This window comes from Pan paniscus, chromosome 4 (genome assembly GCF_029289425.2).
Source record: "Pan paniscus chromosome 4, NHGRI_mPanPan1-v2.0_pri, whole genome shotgun sequence".
Classification (NCBI taxonomy): domain Eukaryota; kingdom Metazoa; phylum Chordata; class Mammalia; order Primates; family Hominidae; genus Pan; species Pan paniscus.
This window is the reverse complement of record NC_073253.2, coordinates 17,665,731-17,684,365: the sequence shown is the minus strand read 5'-3', so window position 1 is coordinate 17,684,365 and position 18,635 is coordinate 17,665,731. Positions and strand designations below refer to the sequence as shown.

The 18,635-nt window shown below is 39.9% G+C and overlaps 1 long non-coding RNA gene across 1 annotated transcript in view; it reads right to left on the bottom strand.

Moving 5' to 3' along the window:
- Positions 1–597: 597 nt before the first annotated feature.
- The window catches only part of LOC117980222 (uncharacterized), a 46,353-nt gene continuing 28,315 nt past the window's right edge, over positions 598–18,635 (bottom strand). The window contains exons 2-3 of the long non-coding RNA XR_004671424.3: positions 6,660–9,430; positions 598–5,269 (exon numbers count right to left, since the gene is read on the bottom strand). This is a non-coding gene — a long non-coding RNA (uncharacterized LOC117980222). The remainder of the gene's footprint in view (positions 5,270–6,659; positions 9,431–18,635) is intronic.

Genomic DNA, 18,635 nt, shown 5'->3' with positions numbered 1-18,635 from the left:
GACAGAGCGATACTCCATCTCAAAAAACAAAACAAAACAAAACAAAACAAAACAAACAAACAAAAACAAAAACCGCGAAGGGTCTGAGAGTTCACCCTTCTTGCAAACTAACAAGTTAGCCTGACAAAAGTTTCATGAATGCTGGTAGAAGACACTAGACTCCTGGGTCACAGACAAAGAATAGTTTGGTACTCACGACAATAGCAGTAGCAAAAGTATTAGCATTTTTTTGTACCAGTTAACCAGGCCTCCATTTTTGCAATGTGATGCAAAGAGAACCAGATGGTACCTACATGTTCAGTGATTGTGCTATAGAAGAGGAATATTGAATTTAGGGAATCTGAATCCTTTATAATGGGCAGTGAGCATGCCTGGCCTTTGCTCCAGAGAGAGACACTGGCTCTATGTTCCAAGACTGTTCACAACACAAATGTCCCTGAAAAGATAGTTCAGAATGAAGGACAGTTAGTCGCTCACTCACAAGAGATACAGAAATACAAAAAGTCTGTGGAGAATTGGTCTCCAACAATAACAATTCAATCATTAGAGAAAGTACTTCAGGGTACCAAGAATTCTTCAAAGAAAATGTTGGCTAATTTATTAGAAACCTCTGCTTTTCCAGGTCCAAGTTTTACATTAATACATGTATATAAAAGTGTATACATTTTCTCAATTTGAGTCAGAATACCAAAAACTACACAACAACGTTTGTATTAATTAACAGAAAACTGACGTGGCAAGGATTAGCACACTACATGCATGTGCTCGACCTTCTTGTAAATCACCTCATGTAATCAACGACAATCCAACTGTTACCATCTATTTCAAATGATGAGTTCTTGTCCATGAAATTTATTTCTTATTTATCAAGGTAACAGGAGTAGAAATGAATCAATCTTCAAACCAGCTGCTCATAATCACAAAGTACATTTTATTAACGTGCTAGAAGAACCAATATTGGAAAGTTTTATTTGGCTTCCAACTTGACCCTACTTAGAAATAAGGTGACAGTATATTCCACTTCAAAAAATATATATTCCCCATCAGCTCAATAGCCCAAGCCAAAATATACATCATCCTAGATTCCACTCTCCTTGTTACTCTTCTCACATGTGGTCAGTTGCCCACCTCTGCCATCTTTGTTTAATAAATAGTTATAATTTCTGCTTCTGAGGAAGACCGTGCCTTTTATTTGTATCAACTGCACCTCCCATTATGCTGATGTGTAGTAAGCACACAATAAAGGTTTGTGAAATGAATAGATCTACAGCTTTATCAATGTCAGAAAACAATGCACATGGGAATATAAACTGGTGCATCCATTATGGAAACCCATATGGAGATTCTTTAAAAAAATTTGAAAAGAACTACCATATGATCCACCAATCTCATCTCTGAGCATACCACATATGTCCAATGGAAAGGAAATCCATGTGTCAAAGAGATATCTGCACTCCCATATTCATTGCAGCATTATTCATAATAGCCAAAAGATGGAATCAGCCTAAATGTCCAACAATGGAGGGATGGATAAAGGAAATGTGATATATATGCACAATGGAATACTATTCAGCCTTAAAAAGGAAACGCTGTCATTTGTGAAACATGGGTGAACTTGGAGGACATTATGTTAAGTGAAATAAGCCAGGCACAGAAAGACAAATATCACATGTGGAATCTAACGAAGTTGAACTCTCGGAAGCAGAAAGTAGAATGGCGGTTACAAGGAACTGGTGGGGAGAGAGGTGGAGGTTGGAGAGATGTTTGTCAAAGTATACAAAATTTCAACTGGACAGGAGTAGTAAGTTCAAGAGTTCTATTGTGCAATATGGTGACTACAGTTAATAACAATGTACAGTATTGTATTCTGGAAAATTTCTAAGAGAGTAGATTTTAAGTGTCCTCACCACAAAAATCATAAATATGCATATGAAAATTAGCTACATTTAGCCATTCCAAATATATGCATATTTTAAAATATTACATTGTACACAAGAAATGTATACAATTTTTGTTTAATTTTTTCAAATAAGCTTTTTTAAACAGAAAACACCATTAAAAATGAAAAGGAAATTGTAAAACCACAGGGCACAAAGAGAGATATGGAAAAAATTGATTTTTCCTGGCAAACATGGGTTTTATCTTTCTAACAATTATGGATATTTTCACATAATGGATAATACAGGCATACATTTTGTGTACTGGTAAACACAAACCCCATTCAAAATGGTGAAATTTTTTCCTGCAGCTCCTGTTAGCAATCTGGTTGCACTTATCTGTTAAACATTAGTTTCCTAGAGAAGAAGATACTATCATTTCAAACTGCAGCAAACAAAATATTCTACAGGACATATAAATCCTGTATAAAACCTGAACTTTGAGCTATGAAATTCTGGTGGCTTTCTCAACCCAGTCAGTTTGACACTGTGAAATCTAAGACTATACCCGAAATGCTCATTCATTTTGAGGTATGTGTGTTTATTTAGGGCTATTTTGCTTTTAACCAAGTGGTTATCCTCAAAATATACAGCTTCTGTCGGGGAGGATAAAAGGAGGAAAATCAAAGTTTAATCTCCAGTTCTCATGGGAGAAATCTGAAGAGCAGTTGTCCTCCTTTAAAAAAAGTTAATAAAAAATGTTTTCATTAAAAGATAAGATCCTGGCATGTTAAGACAATTTAACCATTTTAATCTAATGCAATAATTTCCTCTAAAATAGATACTGTGTTTGCTATCCAGTGGGCAGTGGTTTGGGAGAGTATTTCTGAAAGATCCTTTGGTTAGTAGTTGCCTAGGACAGAATTTACCTCGGGAACAATACTCACACACAGTGACCATTCCCACTATTCTTTTGACTACACAGCTTACACTAAGGTAATAAAAAGACCAGCTATGTTTTCAGGATGCAGTCAAGACCCCATCCAAAAATAAAATAAAACTTACATTTTAAATTAACTTAAATGCCTATATTTTATTCAATTTGCTTCTTCAGTGCTAATGTTCATCTGTCAAATAAAAACTGTACAATGTTTACAGTACAAATAAGAAGAAAATGAAGCACAATGATCAGGAAGCATCTTCAGACAAGTTACATTCGTAACTCCAACCATATCATAAAATGTTTGTAAATTAATTTTTCAGGTTTTGATGCACTTTTCCAACATATATGTCTAATTTTTGTATTTTAAATCACATGAGCACTACAGGAACAAATATAAATAAATAAAATAATCTTTCAGCCTACCTACCCTGACTTCATACCCCCAAACACTTTTTTCTACACATTTGCATAGAAAATACTAGAATGTTTGAGTGTCTATTATATAGAGTATCATTTATTGAACAGAAAGAGCTACCAAGTGAAATGGTACACATTAGAAGAGAGTGATTTTGCAATTGCTGGATCACTTGACTGTGACTTGAGAGGAGGTTTCTAGAAGAAACTCAAAGTTTAGATGAATGCCTGAGGGTAGTCTCTTCTTACCTTAATCTACATGTTTCTAACCCATCATTATCTCAAAGTTATCACACACACACACACACACACACCACAGTTTCTCGACTTCACTGAAACCCACTGTCCCCTAAGGATACTGCTTCTCCTCTCAAGCAGGGGCTGGGATATATTTTCCATCAAACTCCAAATATCTCAGTATCAGAACCAAGGCAACGTCCTCCTGACTACCCAATGCCACTTGCAGACGAATGACTGCACTCTCTTTTGTAAGTTGCTCCTTTTAGTAGTTGACAATAAGAGCTTCTTCTCCCTCCAGTCCTCACTTAATCATTTGGTCACTCCTTAAAGAATTTAGCACTCAACTCATAGTCTCCTTTTCACCCAACCCTACCATCATGCTAAGCAGATTTAACATCACTTGGATGCACCATCAACACCTCGCCCAGCAGTTCCTTACCCTGATACCCACTGATAGTTGTCATCATTCACCTCAAGCACCAACTTCCACAGTCACACCATGAATTTGGTGAACACTGGAAACTGCACTTCAGATAATTCTGCAATAATATAAATACCTTCACAAACACCACCACCACCATCTTCAACTTCCCTTTCCAATGGCCTTGTTTTTGTCCCCTCATACAACACTTCTACCTATCAAGAACTGCAATCCAGTGACACTTCAACTTTCTCTACATTCATCAGCCTCCTCAGCTCTCCACATCTCTCCATCAGTACAATGTCACCTCCCTGCCCCGTGTCCACCTCCAACTCCTGGCTTCGTATTTTATCTGGCCTATTCCTATTCATCCTTACTCATACCGCTTTCTTAGAAAGGGGCTATCCAGACTTCTAAGCTAGATGAAGTTCTTCTGTTAAGCCACCTTGTAAGTTCTTTGTGCTTTTCTTAGCTATTATTCAAACACAACAATGATCATATTGCAATTAATGTCATTGTGGATTTGAACATGGAAGGTCTGTTTTATCCTAGATTGTAAATTGGTTAAGAGCAGAGATCATGACTGTTTTACTCTCAATTACATATGTCAACTAACACCATGCCTGGCATATAGAAGGCACTCTAGGAATATATGTGGAGTCACACACACACACACACACACACACACACACTTATGCATACACACTCATACACTTACCCATGAAGATTTCTTCCAGTAAATGGGTATCTGTATTATGCAAGCAACACGAAATCAAAAAGAACATTTTGGGGTTTTTGCTGCCTAACACCAAAACTAATTGCAGCCACTCTTCAAAAAAATGCAATAACTTTATAAACAGCCACATCCTGATTCTTACGGTAGAAAGCTCTCCATTCTCTGCTGAATATTCATCCGTTGGGAGGGACACTAGCCTAGAAGCTCAGCACTTTCTGAAAAGAGAAGCAGCAGGAATAGAAGATGTGCGGAGAGGAAAGAAAGTCAAAGGCAGGCTCCTGCAATGCCAAGGTGCCAGGAACAATGGTGCAATCCCCAGCTGTGTAACACAGGATGGAGGAGGGAGATCTCACTTTTATTGTAAATAGCAGAATTCTTTAAAGGTAGCTACATTAGCAATCAGATCTCAAAGATGCTGGAAACACAAACACCCCCTTTCTCATTAAGGGTAGGGGGATCCAGCATAATTTCTCTGGACCAGGAAGATGGAGGAGTCTTACTTCTCTTGCCTTCCAACTGCATCCCCCACTCAATCCTAGATTGCACAAGGAAGTCAACACTACCTCCCCCAACATGCTCCAAATCCCTCTCTTCACAGCATTGTCAATTGAATCTCTTCATCCAATCTTGGAAACAGTCTGGAAAAAGAAGCAGAGGAGAGAAGAAAGGGGAAAAGTTCAAAAGTACTTTAAACTCTGCCAAAAAAAATCAATTAGTACCAATATACACAGAGAAATGAATGACAGAAGTCATCGCAGCAAGGTATTTCCTCATGACTCCTTCAACTGGCCAGGGCCAAACCAAGGTGTGCAAATAATCTGAGCAACTGTACACTTTGGCACACCTTTGCTATGTATACATACCTTCAATATGTATTTACAGAAGCTGGAAATTGCACAGGGCAGGACCAGGAAAGAACGGGCAGAAATGTTCAACTGCATGGCCAATGTCCTGAGCTTTAGCCCCAGAGTTGTGTGTCCTACTCTGAAGCCCTACAAGTCATAGGACCCATTCACCCCAGAGCCAGTGCAGCCTATTTCTTTGAGATCTCAGTCCCATCCCTCTAATGGTATCAAAGAACCCTCCATTTACATTTAGTGCTCTCTTTGAAAGGAGCCATGATAGACTTTAATCCAAATTTACAAAAAGAAAAACTGGATTCCAAAGAACGATATAATTAGCATAAATACTGGGACTACACACTGCCACATAATAAAACAGAAAGCATCAAAATATATAATTGTGTATAGCACCTATACACTAGCATAGGTCAAACAGCTGAATGATTAAAGGAGTTTTGTTTTGTTTTGTTTTAATCAGTCAACTAGGAACTTCTTAATGCAGTCACTTTGGCATGATACAAACAAAATCTTTCAAACTACAACACATCTTAGAAACAGCAAATACTACTGCTGTTCACGTAGCAAGGAAGGTTACAAGTAAATCTCCCAATATCTCAGGTGTAAAGAAGTGTTCTAACAAGATCCATTTGTATTAAATCAAATCACCAGACTAAGGCATCTATTTTGCACCATTTACTCAGAGCAACAGACAAAAAGACAGGCCTTTGGGTTTATTTACATAAACATTCTTCCACAGGTAGTCACAGAGGAGGAAGGAGTACAATGTAATTTGATGGTGGATGAATTTGCACAAAAAGGGGACTAAAAAAGAAGGTTATTGTGACCCAACACTCACTCTTTACTTTTTAAAGTTGTGGGGAAAAGAAATGGCAAAGCTTTCTATTTCTGTAAGCTTTTGTTCTAAAGAATTGAATAAAAAATAGCAATACCTAATCATCTCTAAATTACTTCAACTAAAAACACCATTAAAGACCTTATAATCTTTTTTTTTTAATTCATTCTCATAATTTCTTCCTCGGCCCTGAAAACGATGGTTTAAAAATAGCTTGATTTGCATCTTATTCTTTTACTGCCTTTCTACAAATACATTTTGAAATGCTTGCTTATGGAAAAGCTGTTGCCTGCTCAGCTTTCATCATGTATGAGATCACACTATTTCGCTCACCTGGAACTGTCGTGTTCTCTGTTCCCAGCAACGTGAAAGACGGTCCGATAAGGAGCATCCTTGCTAAATGATATGTTTAAAGTATGTATAGCTACGTGTATTTTCAAATGCATAACCAATTTCTTAAAAGAGATGGTAACTCATGCCAGAAGCAAGGAAAAGATTGAAAGGCAGGCCTGGAAACAGAGCTGGCCCAGTAGCAGCTCCAAATATGTCAAAATGCTAGTGTTATTTAAGACACCGATACAATATCCCTGATGATGAAACAGGAAACGTTCCCTTGCGCCACCCGCAGGGTGTGCAACAGGAGGAGTGGCTCGCTTCTTCCGTGCCCCACTGCTCAAACCTCTAGGGGAGCATGCGGACGGCTGGGTTGTGGGGCTCCAACCCAAGAGCAGTGTCTAGGGGTGAATGTTTACAGCTGAAGCCCCAGTGGGCACACGTGTGTTACAGGGTGCTCTTTTAGTTTTGCCATCTGTAGGCGACTTGTGTTAGTCAGCTCAATTAGACCCCCTGGCTTATCTCAAGGACAGAGGACTTTCTGTATCCCAGGGTCCTTGCCTTGGTGTACCGGAAGAATCAGATCACACGTGGGCTTGGAGAATGAGTTCAAGGTTTTATTGAGAGGAAGTAGCTGTGAGCAGACAGGGGAGACAGAAGAGAGATGGAGTGGGAAGGTGTATTTTCCTGGAGTCAGGCCACCTAGCGGCCTGGCTCTCCTCCAACCACGCAGCCAAACTCCATGTCCTTCCGCCAGTCGATGGCCTGCCAGGGTCTGCCTGTCGGCGTGCTCTTGTTGACGTCCTCTGGACGTCCAGCCGCTTGTGTGAGTGCCCACTAGTGTTTCGGGGTTTTTATAGGCACAGGATGGGGGCGTGGTGGGCCAGGGTGGTCTTGGGAAATGCAACATTTGGGCGCAAAGGCAGGAGTGCCTGCCCTTACCTAGGTCTGTGGGCACAGGCACCGGGGTGAAGCCCTTGCCAGAGACCTGCCTTTCTCCTCCCAGCACTTCCCTGCCCCCCTTCCTTATCAATAACTTCTGCATTTGTAGCTGGGTAACCAGGGTATTCTTCATACAGCTGCAAGTGTCTGGCTAATATATTGATAGGGTTTGGATCTGTGTCCAGGCCCAAATCTCAGGTTGAATTGTAATCCCAGTGTTGGGGGTAGGGCCTGGTGAGAGGTGATTGGATCATGGAGGAGGATTTCTCATGAATGGTTTAGGACCATCCCTTTGGTGCTGACGGCAAGACAGTGAGTGAATTCTCAAGAGAGAGTTCTGGTTGTTTAAGAGTGTGTGGCACCTCGCTCGCTCTCTCTTTCTTGCTCCTGCTTCAGTCACATGAGGTGCCTGCTCCCATTTCACCTTCCACCATGAGTCAAAGTTCCCTGAAGCCTCCACAGAAGTAGACCCAATATGTTTCCTGTACAGCCTGCAGAACCGTGAGCCAATTAAAGCTCTTTTCTTATAAATTACACAGTCTCAGGTATTTCTTTATAGCAATGCCAGAACAGCCTAATACATACATTATGTCTTCAAGTGGGGGTGAAGACATGCTGAACATTTACTTCTTGAAATATCCACTGTATGATAGTCAGGGTGTTGTATGTTTAAAGCATGTATGTGTATAGCTTACATTATTAAAAATTATTGTTTTAGAATAGAAAAAGGAAGAGTGATAAAATATTAGGCTGAACCATATGAAATTGCTGATATTTTATAACTTTTAGGCAACAAAATTCTCAAATGAGAGCTTTGGGTCCAATAAGTTTGCTTTGCCCCAGGCAACTTGCCCCACTAGTGTAATTCGGGGTCAAGCCATGTGCAAGGCTATCAGACAGTTTGCACATCCAAGCATGACCACTCCATGCTCTATTATGCTAAGACAGTCTCTGTAACTTTTCTGCTTTGAGTTAAGTTACATAAGTCCTCTTTCTGTTACCCAACATTTGTGGGTGCCAGGTCCCTGAAAGGAAGCTATAGGAGCAGGTAAAAATTCTTTCCATATTTATTTGTGTGGAATTTTTACTTTTTGACTGTATACCAGATGTAAGGAAGTGTTCTTGCTCTAGGGCCATCTGTCATTGCAGAGGTAGGATAGATTCACATAATGATAGAGTAGAAAAAAATAAGTAAAGTGACCCAGGTTTAAATCCTGTCACCTGCTGTTATTGGTTGTGTTTCACTTCTTGACCTACAGAATCCTTGTCTATAAAACTGAACTGGGGACCATGCCTAGTCATGTAAGTTCATTGTAAAATTCAAACAAAACAAAGTCTGTTAAGGATTTTGAAATGCCAAGATGCAACCATGTGATCAGGGAAATTTACATAAAGAACAGAGTTGGGATCATGATATTAGAAAAACCAGAGAGCGATCGGACACAATGGTTCACACCTATAATCCCAGCACTTTGGGAGGCCAAGGCAGGTGGATTGCTTGAGTCCAGGAATTCAAGACCAGCCTGGGCAACAAAGCAAGACCTTATCTTTACAAAAAAAATATTAAAAAAAAAAACAGACAGAAAACTAGAGTGGGCCAAAGTTAAGGGCTCTAGAAGTTCAATTCCAAAAGGAATATTTATTCAGAACGCATCAAAGGGTCTACTGGAATTGGAAACACAGTCATCATTCTTAAGGATAAGAACAGCCAATTCCTTAGATGCAGGTCTTCTGAGTCAGTGGACTCCACACTCCTGGGCTTGCATCCAGATTATCATCGACTTCTGTACTGATGCTTGCAGGGGAGGCTCCGTGGACTCCCTGTATATCTGGACACACAGAAAAAAAGGACAGTCAAGTTTTTCATGTTGGACAGTAAGAATTTAATTTGTAATCTCTATTTGTCACATATGTCCATACTTTTCTTTGTGATAGTCTCATCTGAAGCTTCTGGAAAAATAGGGGAAGATCTTATGGACTGTTTGGTTGGAAGGACATAGCTGCCCAAGGCTTCTTAAAAGTTGACCCTAAGGGGACTTGTGGTTATAAATAGAATGCCGTTAGTTGCAGGAGAATACAATCCTGTTAGACTAACTAAAAACGACAAATTAATTGCAAAAAAATCCATATAAAGAGATCAGTGAATTATGGAAACAAAAAGAATTAAAAGAACAAAAATTCCAGAGAGCAGAGTGTTTTGCCAAGATTAGCTACCTTTCACAGGCTATTTTCTTTCTTGGGATGTTTGCTGATTTGAAACATAGATCAGATCTGGTTCATGCAGAAGCACTGTAGGAAGAAAAGAGAAGCCAGCAAAGCTTGTGGCATTCATAGAAGCAACCACAACAATTTGGAAACAAAAGTATCCCCAAATGCCTTGCCAATTTTCCTCATAGTACCCTTGCTAAATTGAGGCTGAGTAAAAGGTTAGGAGTTTCTGCAAAGTAAGTTAAAATCTTCAGAAGTCCCATAATAATTGGGAGGAAAAGTTCCACTGGAGGAAAGGAGTCTGCTCAGAAGGTGGCTGGTCTCCCCAAGATGCTCATCAAATTTGGATGGAGCATACAGCAGGATACTACACAGCCTGAAACTTCCACTTTCTTTCAGAGCTGTCAGTCAACAGTGTGGAAGAGACAGGCCTGAGGAATAAAAACATAGCTAGAAGTGGAGAGGATTTTACTAAAATGTCAACCCAGTCTTGACCTAGTTCAGCCTCTTGGATTGGGGTGATCACCTCCTCACCTTATCTGCCCCACAGAGAAAACACAGATTCCTATCTGGTCGAAGTAGCATCATACAGAGCTTTGACATGTGCTTTGTCCACAATATCTGGCATACGGTCACATATTACTAACATAAAAAGAGGCAAGAGATTGTGATCAATTACCAGGTGAAACATACAAACAACATAAGCAGATGCAAAGAAAGAAAATGATATTTTATTTAGCATCTTAAAATTACATTTTGATACAATGATCAATATAGTAAAGAGATTGAAAGACAATATGAATGAAAGTGATGAAAAGATGTGGGGTTCAATCATTGAATCAAAATCTGTAAAAAGTAATCGCTCTAAGACTGAAAAATACAATACTTGAAATGAAGACCTCATCAGATGAGTTGAACAGTATAGCTGAAGATTGGCTCAGTGATCCCAAAGACAGATCAACATGAAGTATTTGACTAGAGCACAGAGAACACAAAAGAATACACATATCAGTCACATGCAAATCATAGTGCAAACCCCTTTATTCCTATTATTGGAGTTACTAAAGAAAAAAGAAAGAATAGGGAGAGACAAATATGTAAAGAAAACATAGTCAAGAATTTCCCAAAACTCTTAAAGCTAGCAATCTTTACATTCAAGAATCTCAGCCAACTCAGGATAGCTAGGCATTTTACAACTAAACTGCTGAAGATGAAAGACTTGCTGTTTCTAATAGCCTAGATGATCAATGTGCCACAGTCCTTATTTTAAACCTAAATAAAATATTTCACAAATTATTTGAATATCGCTAGTTTAAAAAGGAAATTCATTTTCACAAAGTCAAAACAAGGAACAGATGAAAGATAAATTGCGTTTATCATTTGAAGGTTGTAGCTGCTTTTCAAAACAAATAGAAACCATTTGTTTCTAATTGTCTCATAACTGAGATAAATAAAACCAATTTTAAGGAGAAACTTTATGCCTGACAAGTATGAGTTAATTGGAACATTGAGAAAATAATTCAAAAGAAATGGAGCTTAGAACTTTACATCTTAACTCTTACTTTCTTTTGTTTTGTTGTTTTTGAGACGAAGTTTCGCTCTTGTTGTCCAGGCTAGAGTACAATGGCACCATCTCGGCTCACTGAAACCTCTGCCTCCTGGGTTCAAGCTTCAGCCTCCTGAGTAGCTGGGATTACAGGCATGTGCCACCATGCCCAGACAATTTTTGCATTTTTACTAGAGACGGGGTTTCACCACGTTGGTCAGGCTGGTCTCGAACTCCTGACCTCAGGTGATCCACCCGCCTTGGCCTCCCAAAGTGCTGAGATTACAGGCGTGAGCCACCGCACCTGGCCTTAACTCTTACTTTGTATGTTGAAAGTAAGATATACACTGTACGACATACTTTGTATGTTGAAAGTAAGATATACACTTTGTATGCTGAAAGTAAGATATACACTTTGTATGTTGAAAGTAAGATATACACTGTAGAAAGCTTGATTGAGATTGCTCACATACCAGAATAATAGAGAATCAGGTATAATTGTGGGTAGAATCAGAAGTAAGAAAATAATATTTACTGAGCCCTTAATAGTACCAGGCATTAGACTACATTTCTTACAGAGAGCATTGCAGATATGAAATGAACTTCACATAGATCACACATGGATGTGGAAATGAACTCATTCATTAGCCTGAATGCCCGTAAGGTAAATAATTTTAGACAGTACAATATCTTCAGCTCCATCTCAGTTCTTTTTTCATTCCATTGAGAAATAAACATTCATTCTAGCTGCCAGCTTCTGGATTTGTCTGAAGTGTTGCAGATCCCAGTGGAATCAGCCTGAATTCCCATCGATTTCTTTCTTCAGGAACTGAGCTCGTGTTCCTCGTCTTCTTCCTCCTCTCAGACACTAGCAAGCCCTCTCGCTCTTCACTTGCACCATCCCCTCCCCACCCACAAGCCTGACTATGAAGTGGGATGTCACCCTACTTTTGCCTACCCTTCCAGCACATATATTCATTTCGTCTTAAACTGTTTCCGCTAATCACTTTGGGAAACAGAGATAATTAAAATCATAAGCATGAAGGGAAAAAAAATGAAATCATAAACATGAAGGGATTCAAAAACTCATCATTTGCTTGGAGCCGTGCTTCCTGGAGCACTCTTTATTCTACATCTCAAATTATAACTAAGCACAGTTGGGATTCTGCCCCTCTTCCCCCACCCGTCTCAGCTAATTTATTTCTGGGTCCTATTCATTGATTGAATTAAATCCTACTGATGTCATGAAAACATCCAATATTTCCCTGCTCCAAGTGCTCAACTCACAACCCTGAGGCCCACCAGAAGAGGTCTCTGCTGACTCTACCAGCTATTTCCTCCGTAAGGTGGGAATCTCCAAGGTAAACAATCCACCAGCACCTGGTACCTCTCCTTACCCTGCCTCCTTGGAAGAAAGGGAAAAGAGAATTTAGCAGAAAAAAATTCCTCAAATGTAACAAAGTGTCCCAGCCCCTTTGGACAGACCTATGTACCCATCTGTCATAAGTAAACCCATACAACAAGAATGTTGCCATGTCTTTAAAAATTCCTGAGGTCCAGCTCGGCGCAGTGGCTCAAGCCTATAATCCCAGCACTTTGGGAGGCTGAGGTGGGTGGATCACGAGGTCAGGAGATCGAGATCATCCTGGCCAACAAGGTGAAATCCCATCTCTACTAAAAATACAAAAATTAGCTGGATGTGGGGGAGCATGCCTGTAATCCCAGCTACTCAGGAGGCTGAGGCAGGAGAATCGCTTGTACCCGGGAGGCGCAGGTTGCAGTGAGCCGAGATCAGGCCGCTGAACTCCAGCCTGGCGACAGAACTACACTCCGTCTCAAAAATAAAAATAAAAATAAACAAAAATTCCTGAGTTCCTGGCTTTCAAACCCTCAATGTGTCTCCCCTATTCACTCAATTGAGTCATTATCTTTCCAAGCTAGACACATAGGAGCTATCTTTTCCTCCTTCCTTGTCCTTTCCATTTGATCTATGGTCATCACTTATTCCCCTATTTATTTTATTGCCACCCTTTATCCTCACTCTTTTTCTCTTGTATGTTGAATGTATCTGCTAGTTATATGTTAGTCACCCTTGAATTATCTTGAAAGAAACTGACAACAGCTGATGTTTCAAAGATTGACTTTCCATACCTGTTCTGTACTTTCGTTTTAGTGATTATTTATTCTATTGTTTTAGCTTAATACTGTTGTTTTCGTACCTTAAATAACCTTGTTTCCCACAAAGCAGAGGGTTTTTTTTTTTCGCATTTCCTATTTAACACTTTATAAACACAATAACCTAGGAAACAGGGTTACTTTATATCTACCTTCCGCTCCTCCAGCTTTGATTCCTGGCACACAGCATGAAAAGCAAGCAGAGGAACACAGCAGTTAGCAACTTTCACCACTTTTCATCTGTTCTTCCCCATTATTGAATCCATCTAAGGAAGACATCACTGTGACTGCCGGGAGATGTCAGGCCTCAGAAAGGAAGTTGAAAATTATGTAAGAAATGAGCCCAGTGACCTCCATTTCCTTGCCTCCTTGGTAAATAATTTGTGGTTTTCCGAAACTGGAGGCATATTTTAGAGTTCAAGCAAGGTTGGCAGTAAATTGTCCCAAGGATCATAAAAATGTGCACACAGGGTTTTGCAGACACCAAATCAAATAACTAAAGTGAAGTGAAACCAAAACAGAGCAGATGCGTGTATGCACAGGCATATCCCAGTCCCAGAACTGCAGACAGAGTTGTCTATCTTTTACTGTGTAACATAAATTCTAGAATATTAAACAGTTCAGTGGTAGGGAGGTTCAAGTCACTCTTCCTTTAACCTCCAAAATATTTCTAACATCCAGTTTTGACTGTTTTTGTAAAAGAGGTAGCTCATGGGTTACAACTTCAAACTTCGGAACAATTCAGGGCTTAGCAAAGCCGTTGTCCACTGTTCTCATCTTCCGCATGTACTAAGAGAGGTTGGGAAGGGAAGTCAGAGCTGTTAGTAAAGAAACTATGAGGACAGAGGTGGGGCAAGCAAAGACACATGCTCTGGTGTTGGAAAAAAAGAAAAACAAACTTGAGGATCCTAGCAGGCTACAGATCATAGGGATTAAGAAGAAACTGGCTCAAACTTAAATACTAAGTGTTCACTTCTATTTCCCTTCTGAATAAAACATTAAGTGATTGTGCCAATACCCTCCAGCAGTTAGCAGAACAGTCCCAACTAGAATACAGAACTCGAGACGGTAAGTTCACGGCTCAGTGGACATATACCCAGATCGCAAACCCTTACAAATAGGACTTTCTACATCCTCCCAATCCCTCCTATGTTTTTCTCAAGGCACCTACCAGAAAGATCCTCTTCAAGAGAAACCAGGTCATAAGGCTTGTTCACTTCTCAGCTGCAACCATGCAATGGATCTTGAAATCACACAGAGGGAGAACCAGAGCCTCACAATGGCCTCCAGGGTGTCCACCATCTGCTGAGCTTACACCTCCACACGTTCTGCCACCCTCACCTCTCAGGCCCCTCCAGCTGAACCCCTTTTTCACTCTGTCCCAACCAGATGGGGCTCATCGCCACCTCTGTGTCTTTGCACTTTCTACTCCTCCCCCAGAGATCTTCTCACCCTGTTCTCTCTTCTCCCGTAAGTCTCTGCTCAGACATTACCTTTTCAGGGAGGCCTCTCTGACCATATCATCTAAATGGGTAAATGACAACTCTTGAACACTCTTGTCCCCCACCTGGCTCTGCTTTTGCATACGGTACTTACCCCCTTCTTTTTTTTTTTCTTTGAGATGGAGTCTTGTTCTGTCACCCAGCCTGGAATGCAGTGGAGCGATCTCACCTCCCTGCAGCTTTCACCTCCTGATTTCAAGCGATTCTCATGCCTCAGCCTCCCAAGCAGCTGAGATTACAGGCATGTACCACCACAACTGGCTAATTTTTGTATTTTTAGTAGAGACGAGGTTTCACCATGTTGGCCAGGCTGGCCTTGAACTCCTGACCTCAAGTAATCCCTCCACTTCAGCTTCCCAAAGTGTTGGAATTACAGGCATGAGCCTCTATGCCCAGCCCTCACCTTCTTATATTCTGTATATTTGTTTTCTCCCTCACCAGAGTGTGAGCTCTGTGAAGCCAAGAGCTTTCCTCCCTTTTCTTCACTGCTGAATCCCAGCATAAAAAATTATGTCTTGTACACAGTAGGATTCAACAAGGAGATCTATGTGTTATTTATATGTTTTTATAGATCTCATTTACATATATGTTGTTTACATATATATCTTACTTACATATATCTCATATAGGTATATACACAAATGGTCCCTAACTTATGATGGTTTCAACTTTACAATGGTGTGAAAGTGAAACACATTCAGTAGAACCTGTACTTCAAGTAGCCATACAACCATTCTGTTTTTCATGTTCAGTACAGAATTCAATAAACTACATGAAATATTCAACACTTTATGATGAAATAGACTTTGTGATAGATGATTTTCTCCAACTGTAAACTGATGTAAGTATTCCACATTTACATGTTAAGTGTCTAAGCACATTTACAGTGGACTAGGCTAAGCTATGGTTTTTGAAAGGTTAGGTGCATTCAATGCATTTTTGACTTGGAATATTTTCAGCTTACCGTGGGTTTATCAGAACATAACACATCATAAGTTGAGGAGCATCTTTCTCTCTATCTTTCTGTCTCTCTCTATATATATATACATATATATACACATACACACATATACATATATATATACACACATATATATGCTCTGTATATATATAGAGAGAGAGAAAGAGACAACTCTGTTCTCTGAGTGTGTGTGTGTGTGTGTGTGTGTGTGTGTGTATGCACAGGCACAGAAGAGACAGAAAGAGAAATCAAATCATCCATGGCTAAATTTGAGAATAGATTTGTGTAATGATCTTTATTTTCCCAATCAAAAAGTTAATGAAGAAATGGAACTGACAAAAACAAGTACCAAGCAATATTATACTTCATTGAGGTTTTTCTCTTTTGATTTAATGACTAGACTTATTATAACTTCTTATGAAATAAATTATTGAGCAGAACACAGCTTTGTTGGGGACCAGGAATTTTCAGACACTCGGAACTCTATCCTAGTCTATCCTCTGGGTCTAATGGAAAGTTACTTGCTCAATGTTTATGTGAGCCAGGAACCAGCAGAAGTGGGTGGATAACTTCAGTCAAAACACAGGGAAATTTTAGAGGATGATGGCTGTCGGAAGTCCAGTTGCATATCTGGAAGCCATCTCTTCCTTGATTCATGACTTTAAGGACAAGTGGACATTTTTGAAAAGGTACATGGTGGTTTCTTTATACTTTGGCACAGAGTCACCGTGGACTCAGGGTGTCCCAGACACAGGGAGCAAAGTGGGTGGCAGAGGAATCTAAGGGTGGTTAGTGATGACTGTTTGATCCAGAAGACACTTTTTAGACGTCTAAAAGGTTGGCATTTTATGGCCTATTTAGTCATTTAAATCCTTATGGGCCTTTGACCAGCAGAAGTGGGTGAATAACTACAGAGCAGTTCAACCTGAACTTCCAATTACAAAAAACAAAAAGTGAGGGAGCAGGGGTTTGCTGGTGAATGACAGTCTCCTCCCTGAAAAATAAAACAAAATTAAAGTTAAAATAAAACAAAATTAAAGACTACTGAAAACTAATCTAATAATATTGGCATTTCTTCCCCAAAAATATCAGCTTTAAAGAACTGAATAGAGAGTGGTGGAGAGACTGAGCTTTCCTTTGTTATCGTTCTGTTTTGATCATTTCACTGCTCCTACTTTATTTTAATAATGCGGCCAAAGACTGATTCAACCTCTCTCTCCCACTTTAATAAAGGTTCATTAGTGGATTAGGAGAGATTTGAAACCGAGCCCAGTGGAGTCAGCAGAGACAAGTTCCAAACGGCCATTCAGCACATTTTGAAAAGCGCCAAGCTAGCAACTTGGAAAACAGCCACCAATAAAATGTGGGTGTACTTGGGTACATGGAGCCCCAGTGGACAGACAAAGCACCCCTACTTCCAGGAGGAGTAACATGGCTCACCGAAAATGTTCAAGGCAAAGATTGTTGTGTCTACTTTGAGCCAACCCCAACAAAATAAATATAGCCCAACCACATGGAAAATCAGGGAGAAACTGATGACCACATATATTATTATAATCAAAATAAGTGAATAAGTGCAGCCACTTGTGCTACTCTGGGATCTCAGCATCCTCTTCGAAATCTACAAGCCCTTCTCTATAGAAGCAGGTCCCACAATCCTACCTGGCCTACGGAGAGGGTCAATCACAGGTGTTTGCAAGCATGTAGGTGGTTTACACATCAATGCTTCACTTCCTTCTAAGCCTTCTCCAAGGGTGAAACTAAGGAGGGAGCTGTTGACTTCATCCTTTTTCCCCTGTTTCCACGGGTCTTATCAAAATTATTTCTGATGATATTTTCAATATGTACATAAAAATTCCACTTCTATTAGTATTACCAATAATGATAACAAGCTAACAATTGAGCACTTGTGAATTTTTCTAAGAACATTACAGCCGTTGGCTCATTTAATATTCAGAACCCTGTAACACACAATAACCCACACTCTTGATTGTCTGACTTAAGCCCTATCTATAATCTCCTTTCTCTCCCAAATTCAAGCAAAGGTGGTCAGGAGATACAATCAGGCCCATAAGTGAGTTTCTGCTTATTGGAAATTTGAGAAAAGCTTTGATTTTCTGATAAAAAGGCAGACAGCAAAAATTCTCCTATGCCTCTTTTCCCTTCTTTTTGTATGAAAAGTAGAATCGCACACAAAGTATGGCAGAGACAAAAAACCTCATTTCTCTCACACTATTGATCAGCAGCACCTGCTCTTTGGGTTTCTCTTTGTTTAAGCTACTGTAAGTCATACTTTCTGGTACCTTCAGGTGAAGATATTCCTTTCAGGTGCCATTTATAGATGAGGAAGCTGAGACATGATAAAATGAAGCCATCTGTCCAAGATCACCCAGGTGGGAAATGCAAAAGCTTAGCTTAAACTCAAAATCTTTTTTTCCCAGAGCCCACATTACTAACCACTATGGCATGCTGTGATGCCCCTGGCAACCATTAGATTAGAAATATGGACATTCTAGGCTGGCCCAGTGGCTCACACCTATAATTCCAGCACTTTGGGAGGCCCAGGTGGGCAGATCACTTGAGCTCACAAGTTCGAGACCAGCCTGGACAACATGGTGAGACCCCATCTCTACTAAAAATGC